The sequence below is a fragment of the Hemitrygon akajei genome, unplaced genomic scaffold (assembly GCF_048418815.1).
Source record: "Hemitrygon akajei unplaced genomic scaffold, sHemAka1.3 Scf000060, whole genome shotgun sequence".
Classification (NCBI taxonomy): Eukaryota; Metazoa; Chordata; class Chondrichthyes; order Myliobatiformes; family Dasyatidae; genus Hemitrygon; species Hemitrygon akajei.
Window position 1 is genome coordinate 4,819,225 of NW_027331946.1, and position 19,108 is coordinate 4,838,332.

A 19,108-nucleotide genomic window follows, 5' to 3' on the forward strand; every position below is an offset into this window, starting at 1 on the left:
GACCGTTAAGGTGCCAAGCGCACTAGATTACTCAAGTTTATTTTGTCAGCGTCTTTGAATTGATACATCAAAACTGCGTGATATGAATACAAATAAATAAATGCATCTCCGAGATATTCCATTCTGCGTCTGTTTCAACTGCCAGTTTATTTTCAGACAAGGTCACGGATTAATCCGCAAGGGAACTTCTGAACGAACACTGTGTTTTGTCACAATGTCTGTACCGCACTCACTGATAGACCGGCATCACACACTCACTGATACACCAGCATCACACACTCACTAATACACCGGCATCACACACTCACTGATACACCAGCATCACACACTCACTGATACACAGGCATCACAACGCCGTCGGACACTGAACGAGTCTACAGTCCGCGCAGACAAACTGTTAGTTCGCCGATGTTCTTACCAGGGGCACCAATAACGGCAATGATCATGTAATATATCTTTCTCACAAGGAAAAATGTTTCAAGCATGCTGTGTGAGATTCAGCCTGTCTTCCAGCTGCCCGCGATCTCGCTGAAGAAACTCTGAGCTGATGAATCTCCACGGTCATTCATTTATACTCGCTCCAGCACATTGAATATTCAATACTACACAAGGCTGACGTGTCTTCCAACAGCTGGGTTAAAAACAAACATGATATCATTCAAGCAAAATCCCAATTGTGATGAGGTATGGATAGCTTGACACGAAATTGCAAAATCTGAAAGATGAAGAAATGACGATTGGAGAAGTCAGTGAATGTTGTTGTGAAACACTCTCAGCCTCACCTCTCGGTTTCATGATCGTTATTGTTGATCTTCTCCATTCCGAGACTCCACAGACTCATCACAGCCCAATGATATGCTATCACGGGGCTGCTTTGTTTCACTCTGGGAATTGTCTCGTTCATGGATCTTGCTGCAGAAAGATATAAAATAGAATATGTTGCTGTAACACAACACACGCACAATTCTGGAGGAACTCAGCAGCTCAGGCACCATCTGTGGAAATGCATAAACTGCTGACGTTTCTGGCTGAGACCTTCCATCAAATTAATTATTTTTTTCTCCAAACGCACCAGTCCATCAACGAAAAGCTGAATTTCCCAGTGGCAAATCATTTCATTTCCTAAATCCATTCCCTGGCCGACATGTCGGTTCATGGCCGGCACTTCTGCCACCATGATGATGCCCCTCTCAGTTTGTAGGAAAAACATCTTATGTTCTGTCCCGGTAAACTCCAACCTTATGGCATGAACATGAATATCTCTATCTTCCGGTATTTTCACCCTCCCCTCTCCCTTTTCTTTACTCTCCCACTCTGACCTCTTGCTCTTCACCCATCTGCCTGCCACCTCCCTTCGGGGCCTCTCCAATTCCACGTTCTCGCATGATACACTGCCCTGTCAGATTGTTCCTTCTCCAGCTCTTTGCCTTTGCTATTCATCCCTTTCCAGCCACTTTTTCGGCCCACCTTCCCCAAACGCCTGACTTCACCTAGCAGCTTCGAGATTGCCCTCCTCCCCTTCCCCATCTTCCTTATTCTGACATGTTCCTGTTCCTTTCCGTTACTGTTGGAGGGTCGGAACGAAAATTCTGCTGTTTATTAATTTCCATAGATGCAGCCTGAGCTACTGAGTTCCTCCAGCGTTTTGTATGAGTATCAGCTTGATGCAGTCCTTCACATGATAAACCAGCTCCCGTCGAGGTTCGCCCCGGTATGAAGCAATGTAATTCAATCACCATACGAATGAACAGCGGATTGGTTCAAAAGCTGAAATGGACGTAGCACCGGCTTTAATCACATTGCACCGACCATAACAATTGTTTTTACAGATGTAGTATACTGGTAGCGCTATTGATAGTGAGCTAGAGAGTAGTATTTTCACATTTAATAACCTGAACTGCACTTGCACTCTGAATGCAACACGAGATTGTATATTATTTTGTTTTTATTTACTATCGTGCTATCCCGATGAACTGATGTGTTGAATAGTCTGAAATGAATGGCTCATAAGAAGAGATTTCACTGTGTCCGGATACTCGTTGTAGTTACAAGTCAGTCATAGGATGAAATTGATCAGTTTGTCAGATCGTCATCGAAGGGCAGATATGGGTCAATATTGAGGTACGTGGTGATTACCTTCCATGGGTGAGTGGGGCTGGGACATTCACAAAGAGTGACCGGGCTCTCGAGGATGCTGATGTAGAGACGGACAAGGAATTGCATTCCAAGCATCAGTGAAAGTGGAGAAGTGTATTGATAATGTAAAGTTCGGTGCATCCCGAAAACCTGCCGTCACTGGCGGGAAAGGTTACGATTCAATAATATCTGATACTGGTATGATTCGAGAATCGCAACCATTTTTCTTCCAATACGTAAAGGATGTGGAACCGCTGCAAATGTGTTTCATCAGGAAGCCGCCGAACGCGGATCATTTCAGATATCAGTGGAGAACGTGTCATTCTCTCCTTGAAGCGGACGAGCTAGAGGGGCTTCACACAGAAGTTTCAAAATCACTGGCGAGGTACCTGTGTTCAGGAACGAAACCATTTCACCACGTCAGGTGCATCCAATAAGAAGGGAATTGGTTTCCTGGATGTCTACGTTTTAGTACAAGTAACCGTAGGGCGTTTCCAATTAACTCCCCCTAGTTCCTGCACGATGCTCCAGTAATTTAACCAGCTCCACCTTAATACTCTTTCACAAGGTCCATGCTTGTCCTCTGCAGCTATGGTCATATTTAAGGGGTTGTGGTAACTGTTTGGTCTGGAATGTCGGTCAGCTGCCAGGTTCATTGCCCAACGCCAGATCCAGTACAACTTCTCCTCTTGTTGGACAATGTAAATATTGATTTAAAAACAACACCTGGATGTCCCATCGAAACCACTTGCACTAACAAGGTTCCAGCTGATATTCCTTTGTTTGCTATGATATCGGTGATCATGTTCTTTCCGCGACGAGGCCTTAAATCAGCTACGTTTTCTGTTGACGAGATGATCCACATCTCTTGTCACCCATTGTTCCTTCAGTTTACCAGCCTTTCCCTGCCTCGATGGGACAAACCTATTCGGAACCCCATGCAAGTGCTGCCTAAAATGCCTCCATCCTACCGTTGTGCATTTCCAAGAGCACATCCGACCCGATTTAAAGTCCGTTTCCAGACTTATAGCATCATAATTCCACTTCCCACAACTAATTATTTTAGGAATTTAAACAGAGTTGTGGGGAGTTAGTGGGACGGTATGATTCGAGGTCTGACACGGGCTGAAGGGAGGTCGTGGGACAGCGTGATTAGTTTGGAGACTGACAAGGACGAGAATGGGTGGAGAGAGAGGGGCAGTGGAATTAGTCTGGGGACTGACGTGGACTGTTGGGAGAGACGGTGGGACAGTGTGAATAGTTCGCCGGCTGACATGGAGTCTAGGAGAGAGAGTGTGACAGTGTGATTAGTTTGGAGACTGCCACGGACTGTGGGGAGAGTGTGGGACAGAATGATTAGTTCGGGGACAGACACGGGCTGTGGGGGAGAGCGGGAGAGTGTGATTAGTTCGGGGACAGACACGGGCTGTGGGAAGAGAGCGCCTGAGCCAGAAGCCTGCGGTAACTCGGAAAGGCCACTCAGGAGTCTGGGGGGTTTTGGGCTGGGAATGAGGTGAGGCACCGGTGGGTCTCCATATCCAAGAGAGGTAGATGGAAACGGAAGGGGCTGGGTGCTCCGGGGAATGATCGACCACGATACAGGCCAGATCCTCGCCAAGGGACTCTCCCCGAGCTCCATTCCGCGCCGTCTCCAGGGTGCACTGAGCACCATCTGCGACTCCAGACTGGACAGGTTGCAGGCTTTGTCCCCGGCTTGATCCTCCTGGGCAACCTTCGCCTCCCGCCTGTAGGCAGGGAGACAGTGCTTTCCGAGAAGCGCAGGGTTCGGATGAAGGGACAGTGATCCCAATGGAGAAAGGGAGCGAGGGTCAGGTCGGAGGGAAGAGAAGGTGTCATGGAGATGGGGATAAGTGCAGTGATAGGATGTAAACGGTTCTGTCAGATCAATTGCGACAATGTGACAGGTGCGCATGTGCTGTTTGATAGCGCGGGGTGTATCGACTGGACCTCTTGCACGTATGAGGCACTAGCTTCGCGCGGGCTTTCCAGTGTCCGTGTTTTTCGTCTTGGGTGGGTTCGGTTCGGCCCCCACACTATAAATTGCGCAGAGTGTCCCATTAGTAACATGACTGATTATAAGTGTTTCATCATTCCACTTTGCGCGTTAGTAACATGAGCCAACGGGTGTGGTCACAGAGACGGGGAAGGAGGGTGAAGACTGGTTGAGGAAAGGGAGATCGTAGAGAAAGTCTGCGAAGGAGTGGGGTCAGGCAGGCGGGGTGGGAGAGGTCAGCGAGATGGCACCGGTTGCTTGTTTCAGAGGGACTATAGAATGGAAGCGTTGTAATCCCAGAATGCCCTGCAGGAGGGAAGTCCTCTAATTCCCTAGTGCATTTATGGACAGTGTTCTCTGACTCATACCTCCCGACCTCATATCTCTCTCTCTCTCTCTCTCTCTCTCTCTCTCTCTCTCTCTCTCTCTCTCTCTCTCTCTCTCTCTCTCTCTCTCTCTCTCTCTCTCTCTCTCTCTCTCAATCCCAGTGTCTATTTCCGTCCTAAAGTCATTTACTCACGTCTCTCTCTCTCCACCCGTCTCTCCAACCCCTCCGGCCACCAGTAACTAAACCTACCTCTCTCTCTATCGCTTTTCACCCCAATCCCGGTCTCTCCCTCACATGAGTTATTCTCCCTACACGCCGTCACTCCTACACTCCCCCAACCCACATCCCCCCACCCCGTCTCGGGGTCTTCGCTTCCGAGTTCTCTTCCAATATCCTTATTCACATCGATCTCTCTCCCTTTCCCGAATACGTCTCCTCACCCCAGATCTCTCGGCTTCCCCAGCCTCCCTCCTCCTGGTCTTTCTCTGACCCCTCGGTCGCTCACTACCTCACCGGTCTCTCTCTCAAGTCTCTACTCCATCTCTACCCTATCGCTGTCATACAATTCTCCCTCTACCCCGCCCCCACTCTGTCTCCCTCTGTTTCCCTCTCCCTCTGCCGCTTCTCCTCTCCTAGAATCTCGGCCGCGTCTCTCGCACCCTCTCGCCCTTCCCTTCTCAGACTCTCGCCGTCGTCTCTCTACATTCCCCAGTCTCTTTCTCCCCCCACCCGTCTCTCACATTCTCTCTATCCCGTCTCTCCCCAACCCCGACCTCTCTTTCCCAGCCTCTCTCTCTACCTACCCCAACCTCTCGCCCTCCCTCCGGACGTTTCCTCCGCCATTCTGTTTCTCATCCAGTCGCGCTCTCGACCCCCGGTCCCTGCATAGTCCCCTCTCCGTTCCCGTTTCTCTCTCCCGTCTATCTCCCTCCCGCTTTCTACCGACACCAGACACCCGACTCCGATCTCTCTCCCCATCTAAAATCTTTTCCCAACCCCCGATCTCTCTCCAGGCCAGATCTCTCGACTTCGCCGCCTTCACTACCCTCATCTTTCTCACGCTACCTCACCAGTCTCTCTCCCCGTTTCATTCTCCCGAGTAACCACACCCCCCCCACCCCCCCCCCCCCGACTCGCTGGCCAATGTCGACTCCTTTTCTGGGTAATAACTTTTCTCTTCATTGACAATTCATAGAGTGTCGTGAAGATGGCCTCTGAACCTACGTGTTTTATAGTTGAAATAATAAAATTTACTTTCTGGTAAATACAGATTATCTGTACCTCACTGATCATTATTATAGGGGATGATTCTTATAACAATGGCCTCCATTATTAAAGTTGCCCACCAACAGGTCCCGCCCTCTACACAGTGTTACCATCGGGAGGGAGATACAGAAGCCTGAAAGCTCACGCTCAGCGATTCAGGAACAGCTTCTTCCCCTCCGCCACCTGCAACCCAGGTTTGCTTTTTTCTCTATATTTAATTATCTTGTATTTAATTGTACTGCTACCGTAAATTAACGAATTTCACGACGTATGTCTGTGATATTAAATCTGGTTCTAATTCTGATTCAGATGCAGCGGGGATGTGTCAGTTTGAATTAGTTGAAAGTCTGTAAGAACCTCGTGAGACGAAGGGCTGTACTGTACTGTAATATTCTATGTTCTATGCTCTATCTACTGTACCGCATCTCACTGTTTAAGTCCAGTCGATTAATTATTTAGAGCTACGACGCCTTCCTTTCCAGACTATTCTCAACGCGTCTGATAATATTGCAGGATCATTTAACAACAATAGGCCATAAATACAAATGCCGGCCACAGGATGATATCAATAGTTTTGCTCGGAAGGGACTCGTCAAGTATTACGTAATGATGAATTATCCTCGGTGTTCAGACTACGCTGGTCATGGGGTATGCAGAGAAGTATCCGGACAAACAGGAACATTAGCAATAGTCAGTATGGGTCAGTGCGCAGTAGGTCATGTCTAACTAAGCTTACAAAGCATTACGAGGTAGTTACCAGGAATGGTGTTGACGGCAAGGCAGTGGATGCCGTCTACAGGGACTTCAGCAAGGAATTTGCAAGGTTCCGTATGGGAAGATGCTCGGATGTTTCAGTCAAGTCTGGCTTTCACGATGAAGTAGTAAATTGGATTCGCCATTGGCTGTGTTGAGGAAGCAAGACTGTGGTAATGGATGGTTGTCTCTTTGATTGGAGGCCAGTGGCGAGAGGAATTCCAAAGGGATCGTTGCTGTGTCTGTTGTTATTTCTATTCTATACCAAAGATCTTGATAATAATGTTAACTGGATCTCTCTCCCGGCTATTACCGCCCCCCCCCCCCCCGTCCCCGCTTTCTTCCGATACCACATTCCCGACTCCGATTTCTCTCCTCATCTAAAATCTTTCAACAACCCCTGATCTCTCTCCACACCAGATCCCTCGGCTTCCCCGGCCTCCCTACCCACGGTCTTTCTCTACCCTGCTCTTTCTCTCGCTACCTCACCAGTCTCTGTCCCAGTTTCTTTCTCCCCAGTTCCTCTCTCCCGTCCCCCTGGCCTGAGTCGACTCATTTCCCCGGTAATAACTTTTCTCTTCATTGACCGTTCATGGAGCGTCATGGAGTGAAAATGGAGTGTGTGTTTATGTGCTTGTTTAGTTGAAATAATAAAAGTTACTTGTTGATAAATGCAGATTCTCTATACCTCAGTGATCATTATTACAAGGGGGTGAATCTTCTAACAGTGGTGTCCATCATTAAAGTTGCCCACTAACAGGTCCCGCCCTCTGCACAGTGTTACCATCGGCGTGGAGATACAGCAGCCGGAAAGCTCAGGCTCAGCGATTCAGGAACAGACACTCCCCCTCCGCCTCCTGCAACTCAGTTTTTTTCCCCTAAATTTATTTATTCTTTATTTCACTGTACTGTACAGTAAAGTAAACAAATTTCACCACTTATCCCGATGATATGAAATCCGGTTCCGATTCTGATTCAGTTGCGGGGGTGGGGTGGGAGAGGAATGTGTTTGAACTTAAATTAGTTGAAAGGCTGTCAGAACCTCATGCGATATGGGCTATATTATGCTGTAATATTCTCTGATCAATGCTCTATCTAGTACACTATATCTTACTACTTAAGACCAAACAATTAATTATTTAAAGCTACGAAGCCTTCCTTTTCCAGATTACTCTCAATGTGTCTGATAATACTGCAGGAGAATTTAACAACAATCCGCCATAAATGTGAGTGCCGACCGCAGGATGATATCGATAGTTTCGCTTGGAAAGGACTCGTCATGAACTACGAAATCAGGAATTGCCCTCGGTGTTCAGACTACCCTAGTCACGGGGAATGACAAGAAGTATCTGGATAAACAGGAACATTAACGATAGTCAGTGTGGACCATTGCGTAGTAGGTCATGTCTAACCAATCTCACAGAGGTTTACAAGTAGTAATCAGGAATGGTGCTGAAGGCAAGGCAGTGGATGCCGTCTAACAGGGACTTCAGCCAGGAATTTCTCAAGGTTCCGTATGGAAGGATGCTCGAGAAGGTTAAGTCGTTTGTCTTTCACGATGAGGTAGTAAACTGGATTAGCCATTGGCTATGTTGGGGAAGCTAGAGTGTCGTAATAGATGGTTGTCTGTCTGACTGGGACCTGTGATAAGTGGAGTGTCCCAGGGATCGTTGCTGTGCCTGATGTTGTTTGTCATCTATATCAATGATCTGGATAATAATGTCGGTAACTGGATCAGTAGATTTGCCGATGACAACAACATAATGGGTGTAGTCCACAGCGAGGAAGAGGACCGGAGCATGAAGCGGGATCTGGTCCAGCTGGAAAAATGGCTGAAAAATAGCGGATCGGAGTTAAGGCAAACAGGTATTGGATTTTGCACTTTGGAAGGACCAGCCAGGGTTGGTCTGACACACTGAGAAATAGGGTACTCAGGAGTACGATAGAACAAATGAATCTGGGAATGCATTCCATCATTCAATGAAAGTTCCGGCACTGTTAGACAGGGTCGTAAAAACAGCTTTTCGCACATTGGCCTTCCTAGACCAAAGTACTGAGTACAGGAGTTGGGACGTTACGTTGCTGTGGTTTCAGGCTTTATTGGGGCCCAATTTGGAATATTGTGTGCGGTTGGACTCAACTACCTGCAGGAAACATGCAAATAAGATTGAAAGAATGCAGAAAAAAATATTGCACGGCTATTGCCGGGACTGAATGTTTTGAATTAAAAGGAAAGATTACATAAGTTAGCAGTTTATTCCCGAGCGGGTAGTAGACTGAGGGGAGATTTGATAGAGGTATACAACATTATGACGTGTATAGAGAATGTATATTCTCCAATTGCCTGCGATGGTTTTGAAGGAAGACAAGTATTTGCTTTGCCTTCGCTGCGTTTTGTTTGTGCAGTTTTGAATGTTCCATTTATTATTGATTTCGGAGGGAGACACGGATTCCACACCGGCCATGTGGATTCAGGATTAAATGGATCGAAATGTGAGCGAATCCTCACACGTTACGATAGAACTACGATTCACAGGTAAACTGGCTTTAGGATAAATTGGTGTGTACTTAATTTGGGAAATTGGAATTGGCATTTTGGAAGGATGGTTCTTTTAATAAGCGCTAGAAGCTACTGCTGAGAACTTTGAAATGCCGGTTTTAAGTTGTAGGGTTCCAATCGAAAAGATTTGAAATCATTGTAGCATCTTCCCTGTAATAAGTAAATGACAGGTCAGTTCAGAAAACGCTCTCGTGCAGTCAGTCGCTCAGCGGTTTGTTTACATCGTCAGCCCTAATTCCATACATTATCCAGGTGCTGCTGTGTGATCAGATTAAATCAGCCCTATTTCTTGGAGCACTGTAACTGCGGACTCGCAATAGAGTTGTAAAGTGTACCGAAGTTTCGACACTCCATGCAGAACACCGCTGCCCTTTGTCGTCCAGACAGAATTTACTCTGTCTACTACATCATCCGCCTTCCGTTAGGAAGCCAATTCTGACTCAACGCAACCAGGTTTCTCCAAATCCCATGCCTCCTGACTTTCTGAATGAGTCCACTATGGGGAACTGATGAAATGCCCGACCAAGATTAATGCCCCCACATCGACTGTCCTGATTCTTCTGTTTGTTTTAGTTTCACTATTTCAAATAATTCAATCTAACCCATAAAGGACAACATGTCATATTGTCTCTCCGTAGCAGACTACGTTTCTCCAAATACTCATAATTTCCTTCTTCAATAATCCTCTCCAGTAGTTTACCCACTACTGTTGTAAGACTCCCTGGACTATAATTCGAAAAACTATCCCTATTATCTTTTGTCAACAAATGAATAACATTTTCCACCCTCCAATCATCTAGTTCTACTTCTGTGGCCAACGACGACACAAATATCCTGTCCAAAAGCTCAGCAATATCTGATCGCCTTCCAAAATTACCTGGACTATGTCTCTTCCGGTATCGGGGAATCATCTGTTACAAAGACTATATCCCTTCCGGTATCGGGGAATCATCTATTACAAAGACTATATCCCTTCCGGCACCGGGGAATCATCTATTACAAAGACTATATCCCTTCTGGCACCGTGGGATCATCTGTCATAATGCTTTCCAAGTTTCCAGCGTATCCTCTTTTCAGCGTCGGCATGTTCGAGCATATCTGTCTTTTGACGCTGTGTTCACATTGATCAATGTATTCAGTGAGGAGCTTGACAGTTTCCTTGGGCTCCAGACACAAGGTTCCTCTTTTACCTCTGATCTGCACACACTCTCCCCAGTCTCCTCCTGTTCTTCACAGTGCAACTCGTCAACGATTTCTCAGATCACCCTATCACTCTTTTTAAGTCCATTCTTAAATTCTTTCTTGCCTGCATTGTGACTTTACCTGATCCTTTCTTCCTGTTCTGTAAGTATCGTTCTTTCTTCCTCTTGACGTGTTGTTCCAACTTTCTTGTCTCCCAGGGTTACTTTACATGTTCATCCTTTCCCTGCGTCACTGAGACAAGCCTATACTGAACCCCGTGTAAGTGCTCCCTAAACAATCTCCACATATCTGTTGCGCAATACCCCGAGTGCATCATTTCCCAATGTATCTTCCTAAACTCCTGCCAGGTAGCACCATAATTCCTAGACCCTCAATTGAACACATTCCATACTCTCTGGTCCTATTCCTGAGAAAGGTAAATGGAGGGAAGTTCTGTCCTATTGTTCTGAAATGCTGACCCACCGGGAGATCTATCACCTGACCCGTTTCCTTTTCTAATATTAGATCCAGTACGCACTGTTCGATAGTGCGCCTGTCGACATAGTGACATGAATCCTTCCTGTACACAACTGAGAAATTATGCCATAATTAAACCTTTTACCCTGGGCAGATGCCAAAGAATATTGTGGAAGTTTCAGTTACCCATGCCAATAAAATGGCAAATGTCCACGTCCCGCTTCCCGATCGGTTCCTCACTGTTCCCGTTGCAGGGACGGCTGTATATAATACTCCAAATGGGGTTATCATGTTTCTGTGTTCGTCTCCCAGTCTATTCACAAACGAAAACTCCACGTTGTCCTCCCTTTCTGCAGCTACAATACTATTCCTGGTTTCCCATCGCACTCCCTTTACACTCTGTTACCCGACCCTGTCCATTTTGAAACATCTAAAACACAAAAATTCCTGAAGCCATCCCTGCCCTTGTGACAGTCGAGTGTCTGTGATAGTTTGGAACATACTTCAACCAATATAACAATCACACCAGCAGCATTGAGCATTTGTATTGCTACCGACCTGAACTGTATGACGTCAGCAATCTTCCGCCGATTCTGCAATTTCCGGATGACCAGGCATATGAATGCTTGAATTCGCGACTTTTTTTTTGCCAAACCTGTTCATTGTAACTCGGCTTTATTTGAAAACTCCGCTGAATTGTCATTAGACGCGGGCGTTATCTACACAGATGACCATTGTAATGTAAAACACATACTTCATTCCTTTCCTCAGCTCTTCTCTGAATTTCCTCTGTGTCAGTGTATAGATACAAGTATTGGTGCACATGCTGAGTAATTGCAACATGAACCCAAATTGCTGTAGGATGTATACTGGGGAACTCAAATATCTGTCCTCGTAAAAATAGTTTTGCACTGGCCATTTTAGAGAACGGGCTACATGGGGAATCCAAAATAATATGAAAATTAGCTGATATAGAAAACAGCAAAATCATCGATTTTCTGCGTTTTTTCCCAACCTCGGCATCTTTCTGATTGTCGCTGCTGTGCCGAAGCCTTCTGCGGACTCTATTTGCCACAACGATATGACTTACGGTTAACCCATTTAAACACCAGGATTAATCCGAATGGTAGCAATGGTGTTAAAATACTGTCCAGTAATTGGTATCCTCTCCACACGGGTGAAGTCGCGTGTTCATATGTGACGGTGCACCGCTCCAGGCGTGTTGTCAATGATGACGTAAGGTTCAAGGGCAAAGTAAAACGGGACACATTTCCCGCAGCTCACTATAACCACAGTCACGATAACCACCGTTTGCTGTTCTCTCGGTGCAGTATCGCTCCCGCAGCTTTCGGCAACATATTGCGATAAAGCGATCGAAGGTAAAACTGATCGTGAATCAAACAGAACAGTCCCGCGTCACAGCCCGCAAATACAAGTGTCAGAGCGCACACAGGAGTAATGAGCAGGGATCTGGAATAAATGTAGATATTGTTGGTCTGTTCCACTAAAGCAACAACGATAACCACCATCAGATCCGCTGTTGCCATTCCAACCAGGTAAAGGCTGATGCATTTGGAGAGTCCGCATTTTCCCCGAGAGAGGATCACAATCGCCGTTAAGTTAACTGCAATAAATTTGGAAACAAAATTGAAATACGGTCAGCACCCTGAATGCCCCCATTCTACCAATGCTATGTAGCGTTTGGTCTGTTTGGAAGTGGAAAGCGGGAATCCAGTGTGTGCGGTCTCGGTCGCTGCACTCCGGCTGGAGGACAATGACGGATGTGAGTGTCAGTGGATTGGCGTCCTACCCACAGTTTAGAGCGAGGCACCCGAGTTCCAGGACTCACGTACCAGTGAGCAGTCGATCGCTCCTGTAAGCAACACCATTTCCATTATTAGAGGTGAAATAGCTGACGGGATTATTTGTAGCGGTTACAACATGGAATCAAGGAGATATAAAGCACGAGTTCTCACTTACTGACTTACAGAACAGACCTACGTGTGGAAAATACACTGGTCCGTCATTTAAATCAGCTGCCACGTCTGTATAAGATCGAACTGTCTGCACCGATACAGACTCGGACCCTAGAAAAGCAGAGACCAGCATAACTTCAGAAAGCCTAGCGAGGTGAAATTATGAAACAGTGACAATATCGGCACCAACTTAATTGACAAAAGAAGAAGAAAACACTGCGGTCAATGTATGGACAATGGAAATAAAACCATTAGATGCCTGAATCCTCCATTCCGGAAACACGTTTCAGCCGACGGTAGCATCTGTGCTTAGTACCAGTGCGGATACCGCTGCAGAGTAACGACGGCACCATACATAAAGTGAACCAACCCCCTGCATTTACCGGAGACACCAACCGCTACAAGTGTGGGATAGAAAATGCTCGCGATGTGGTAAATCGCCGAATACCCCATATTCCGTCAGAAGCAGCGTTCAGTTGTGCGGAGCTGCTCAGATGGACTGGTAATCGGTTTCCTAGACTTTTATCCAGGTTAAAGCAATTCCATTGAGGCAATTTGCGTGGCTATTACGCCAGGACATTAGTGATAACGAACTGCACTAACAATTACGTAAACAATTTTAATCACTCTGTACCTGTGTCATGAATCTGACTCACCAAGGGATACTGCAATATTTTTACTTTTAAAAAAATGATGTGAATTTTCCATGTTTTTTTCCATGATACCTTGCTTCAGCTATTTAAATTGGATATTTTTATACCAGCGTTATTCTTAAAGTAGGCATTCATCTTGAAATCGATTTATTTTGTAACGTTTGACGGAGCACATTCGCTTCTGAAACTGAGGGAAGGAGTTTGTTCTGGCAGGTGAAATGGAGAACACTTCATTATTAAAGGGGAACATTCGTTCATTATTTTCTTTCGTTCGTTCCAGTCATTCCGGGGGTGAGTGTTGGAAATCACAGTGACAGCTGACGTGTTACAATGACATGTACTGCACGTATCTTCTTCGAAACTATTTAAAAGATTCACAGCGATATTCCAGAGATCTATGATCAAAAAGGGAGCGTGTCTTCGGAGATTAGCGAGGGCTGTGGATAGTTTGAAGAACAATGTTTTCCAGCGCACACATGGGCCGTTTGGAAGGAACAGAACTCTGCCAGTGAATGACCTGACCACTCCACACCCGTGACGTGCGATACAGTCCATTTAACTTTGAATATATTCGCAAACCTACGACAATTTCACCGCTATTTTCTCCATCCATTCTCTGTCTGAAACAAAGTAGCAAGTAAAACCTCTGAACTATCCGCAGGTTCCCAGGCTGTTCTATTATTTGCCACGAAGTTGTATTTTTTTCCTCCTGATTTACTGTCAGGTATATTGTCTTTCGAGAATCACTATGGGCATGTGCAGAGCAGCGGATGTGTTCAAGCTCACCTGTCAATCACACTTCCTTCTGCTCCTGCAGTGAACCGCTCCGTGCTGATTGTGGTTCTCGTTCCGATGAACGGGCCTCGGCTTATTGGAGAAAGTCTCATCACTCTGTTTCCATTGTGGAACTCGTACTAACGTGCGGCCCTCGGTTGACTGGAGAAAGTATCACCTCTGCCTTCAAATTCATCCTTCCAAAGTGAATCGCTCTGTAACGTTCTGGGTTGAACTCCATCTGTAAATTCTCAGCGCTGCTTTGCGTCCTGTCACTGTCCTGTTGTAATCTCCACAAATGTGTAACTGCAGGAAACTGCGAGGCAAGTTGGAAGCTCAACGTATGGCGGACCTCCCACCAGAACGCCTTGAAGCCTGCCCTCCTTTTACATATGTGGGGCTCGATGTATTTGGTCCCTGGTCTATCACTACTAGACGCACCAGAGGAGGACAAGCAGAGAGCAAGCGGTGGACCATCATGTTTAGCTGCATGAGTTCAAGAGCGGTACACATTGAGGTCATCGAATCTTTGGATACATCCAGCTGCATTAATGCTCTCAGGCGCTTCTTTGCGCTAAGAGGCCTGCGAAACAGTTACAGGTCTGATTGCGGCACGAACTTTGTTGGAGCGTCCAAGGAGCTGGGGATGGACAAAACGGTGCAAAAGTACCTCAGTCAGCAGGGGATGCAACTGGGCGTTTAACACAGCACACGCCTCTCACATGGGAGACGCATGGGAGCGGATGATTGGTATCGCCAGAAGAATTCTTGATTCAATGTTTCTGCAGCAAAGCACCCGACTGACCCACGAGGTACTGTGCACCCTAATGGCAGAGGTCACGGCCATTATAAATGCACGACCACTCCTACCGGTGTCTGCTGACCCGGAAAACCCCTTCATACTCTCGCCATCAATGCTCCTTACGCAGAAGGCAGGAGCTCCCCCTCCACCTGGGGACTTCTCTGATAAAGATTTGTACACAAAGCAATGGAGACAGGTTCAGGATCTTGCAAATCGGTTCTGGTCTCGTTGAAGGCATGAATATCTACCTTTGTTGCAACACAGACAAAAGTGGACAGAACCCCGCAGGAATCTTCAAGTTGGAGATTTAGTCCTGCTCAGGGACAAGCAAATCGCCCGCAACTGCTGGCCAATGGTCAGAATCACTGCCACATTCCCTAGTAGGGATGGACATATCAGGAAGGTTGAGTGGAAAACTACCGACCAAGGTGATGTGAAAACTTACCAAAGGCCAGTTGCAGAAGTCATTCTACTTCTACCTAAGGACTGATTTAGAGACTGAAGGTTTTGTATTATGTTCATAGTGACCTTACGAAGGCCAGGCGGGGAGTGTGTGGCCTTTAAGGCATTTGTTTAGTTTATTATATTTTCGCTTTTAGTAATTCGTTTTTAATCGTTTTCTAGTTAAAGTTAAGGTTGTTTAAAGTAAATTCGTTGTCTGTGATCTATCGCGGCATGCGATGACGTCACACCCGGTTTCGCCGCGTCTTTTGGGAAAATACCGGTTTTGGAAAAACGGGAAGGAGGGGGTTTATGTGTGCAGGATCAGCGCGAGAAAAGTTTTCTTTCTACGCACTAGAAACATCAGAGAAGCAAAGCCGTAAGTTAATAAGATAATCGATATGTTGAATTAAAAATGTTAATGCTGATTCTGTTAAAAGTAATAACGGTCGATAAAGTTTATGTTTTTTGTTATTTAAAGAGTTGTGGATAGCTTGTGTTGACGTATTTCAAGCCAGTCGATGGCGTAGGTAGATTCTGACTGTATGTTGCTCTTTAATGTAATATAGTTGTTGTAGTTTTACTTTTGCAAGTATTTATGATGTAAATGTGATGTCAAGAAGGAAACAAATAATGTATATATTTTGTATTGTTTTATCAACACTTTTCACCATACGTTAATGTGGAAGAGTGAACAGTAAACGGTTATTCTTACTGGGACCGCCTCAATGACTGGTTTATGCTTGCTGTTTAGTTCAGAATTCTTTTACACCTGTGCGAGAACACTACATAATGAAAAAATGTGATAAATATTGCCACGAATCTACTGCATAGCACTTTGCAGATCTCTTGTTCACCAGTGCTTCTGGTTAAGGAACACTCTGGACTCTGAATGAATCAGTGGGTAACACTCGTTCTCCAGTGTCTTTATAAAGATTGTGACATTCAGATTCTCTTCTGAGTCCTGCGTCATTTTTGTTTCTGTCTATCGCCTCGAAGCAATTCAGAAGTCGGCCCTCCGATTCCCGCGACATTGTTGCCGATACATCTGGTGTCTTGTTCCTCACCCTCCGCCTGGATGGAGGTAGGAGAAAGAAAACCAGACATTCAGAATGCCCGAAATAATGGTCTGGGGGTGAAATGGTAGGCTTTCCTGATCGTGCTCCAACAGTGGTCGAGAGTGCGGGAGCCCCTGGTACTGTGGATGACGTGCTGATGACAAATAAGCCGAGAATTCCTTAAATAAGCCTGATAGAAACCCGCAATTATTTGAAAGTCCTCAGGGTAGGCAGTTCCTTGTTTGCTGGTCGCGGCACTCAGTACATGGTATGCTTGCTTAACATCTGCTCTGGCGGTTTGTGAAGTGCCGTCCGGATCAATGAGGAGAACCTCTCGGTAAGCAGCACCGACAGAACTCAATCATTGGATGTTGTGATTGGGAGAACAAGGGTGCGGCAAGACCGCTATATACGGAGAGCATGAAGAATTTATCATGAAACAACACCGCCGTTCCACCACCCACCCCCCCCCCCCCCAGCACCATAATACCTTCTTATCTTCTCCGAACGGTGGATTGAGAAGCCTTCCGGCTGTTCCACCGAACTGAGCCATGTCTTCATGAAACAGAGAAGACAGCATCCCCTCATGTCGCTCCGAAACTGCAATGTTGTGCTTATGTAATGCATCTTGTTTTCAAGTCATTGGCCTTTGGCTATGAAGATGCCGGGTAGAGGATGCTTCATAGCCCGGCGATTTAGTCTGGCTTGAAGTCTTCCGAACCGACCTCTTTTCCGGCAATGGTAATGGCTGACCTTCGCTGATCGCTGAAAGTTGCCGCACCTGCATTCCCGAGAGTCAAGTCCATCTGGTCCTTCAGCAGCTCGTTAAACTGCCGATTAATTTAGACAGATCAACAGTACCTTTCTTAAAGGGAAATTAAGGGTTTCAGATTGCAGCCACAGTGTTTCAGCAGAAATACATCGAGACATTTTGCGAGCTGTTGGCAATACCATAGATGCCAGTGCCATCGTGGATCTTTGGATTTATAAACAAATCTCAAAATTCCTAAAGCCGTATCAATAATATAGACATCCCTCTCTTACTTTTGCCTACAAAATGGATCACCTCGCACATCATGGTTAAATACGATCTGTCTTTGATCTGTACAGCAAATGGAACAACGATGTATAAAATGCAGGCCATTGAGTCTAACATCGTTGGTGGAAGAGTTACAGGAGGGTATGCGGGTGTTGGGATCTGTCAGCATTTTAAACAGGCAGAGGCTAATTTGAGGTAGTCAGGTGGTTCCTAAATTTGTAAATGACATCAGTATCGGTGGTGTCTTGGACAATGAAGCGGATAGACCAACTCAGAAAGTGGTCAAGGATTGGCAGGTGGAATTTAATTTGACAAAATGTAGCACTTTGTAAAGTTAAGGCAGGGCAGTTCTTGCATAGTAAATGGCAGGACACTGGGAATTTTGCAGAATTGGATAAACCAAGCCGAAGGATGCATATTCGCTGAAACCGGTTATACACGTAGAAAAGGCACAGGAAGGATGCCATGAGACTGGAAACATACCGGGAACGTTTCATGAGAATATTTCTTTGAACACTCGATTATTATATAAGGATAGTTTGTGTAAGCTGAGAGATTTCTCCTTGCTGCATCGGTCGCCGAGGGGTGACATTCACGACGGTCACATATAGTCGTCAATATGGTTGTTGTAATGCGTCCAGTGTGATAGTATAGTGGGTAGTGTTTGTGGCTCTCACTTTCGGCGAGGAGAAAAGGAGAGCTGAACGTGTAATTCTCTCCCTGCCAGCGCATAGCCTCTCCGACAGAAAGCCTCATGTAGTGTCTACTCGCTGGCGACACAGGCAAACTGAATTACTTTTGGACGCAGGCTGAACTACAAAGGGCAGGGAGGACGTCTGGCTCCTGCACACGTAGCTGGCAGGACCACCGGTGCGTGGACGCGTCCTGGTACTCGTGTACAGATCCCTATGGGCAGCCTCGGGAGAGACGGACGCTATGGGAGTAGCACGGACAGCAGATCCGGAATGGAGCTCCTTACCGGCTGAACGTCACAGAGCGCCCTTCCGGCAATATCCCCTCACGCTTATCTGGGTTGAACTCCATTTGCCACTTCTCAGCCCAGTTTTGCATCCTATCAATGTCCCATTGTAACCTCTGACAGCCCCCCACACTATCCACAGCACACCCAACCTTTGTGTCATCATCAAATTTACTAACCCATCCCTCCACCTCCTCATCCAGGTCATTTATAAAAATCACAAAGACTTGGGGTCCCAGAACAGATCCCTGAGGCACGCCACTGGTCACCGGCCTCCATGCAGAATATGACCCGTCTACAACCACTCTTTCCCTTCAGTGGGCAAGCCAGTTCTGGATCTACAAAGCAATGTCCCCTTGGATCCCATGTCTCCTTACTTTCTCAATAAGCCGTGCACGGTGTATCTTATCAAATGCCTTGCTGAAATCCATATACACTACATCTACTGCTCTACCTTCATCGATGTGTTTCGTCACATCCTCAAAAAAAATCAATCAGGCCTGTAAGCGGAAGGAGCCGAAGGATAAACTGTTGAGGTGAGGACCGGTTCTGCCAGACGGAGGGTGGTGATGATAGAGGGAAGCTGGTTGGTTGTTTCCTTTAGAAATGTGGAGAGTTTTAAGGCCCTCTTGATGAGGGACTGGAAATCCATGGAGAAAATGCGAAGGTC

At 46.2% G+C, this 19,108-nt stretch overlaps 1 protein-coding gene across 1 annotated transcript in view; it reads right to left on the reverse strand.

The window, feature by feature from the left end:
* The window catches only part of LOC140721733 (NACHT, LRR and PYD domains-containing protein 3-like), a 943,069-nt gene that overhangs the window by 270,103 nt on the left and 653,858 nt on the right, over positions 1-19,108 (reverse strand). The gene's annotated exons all lie outside the window — the stretch shown is intronic.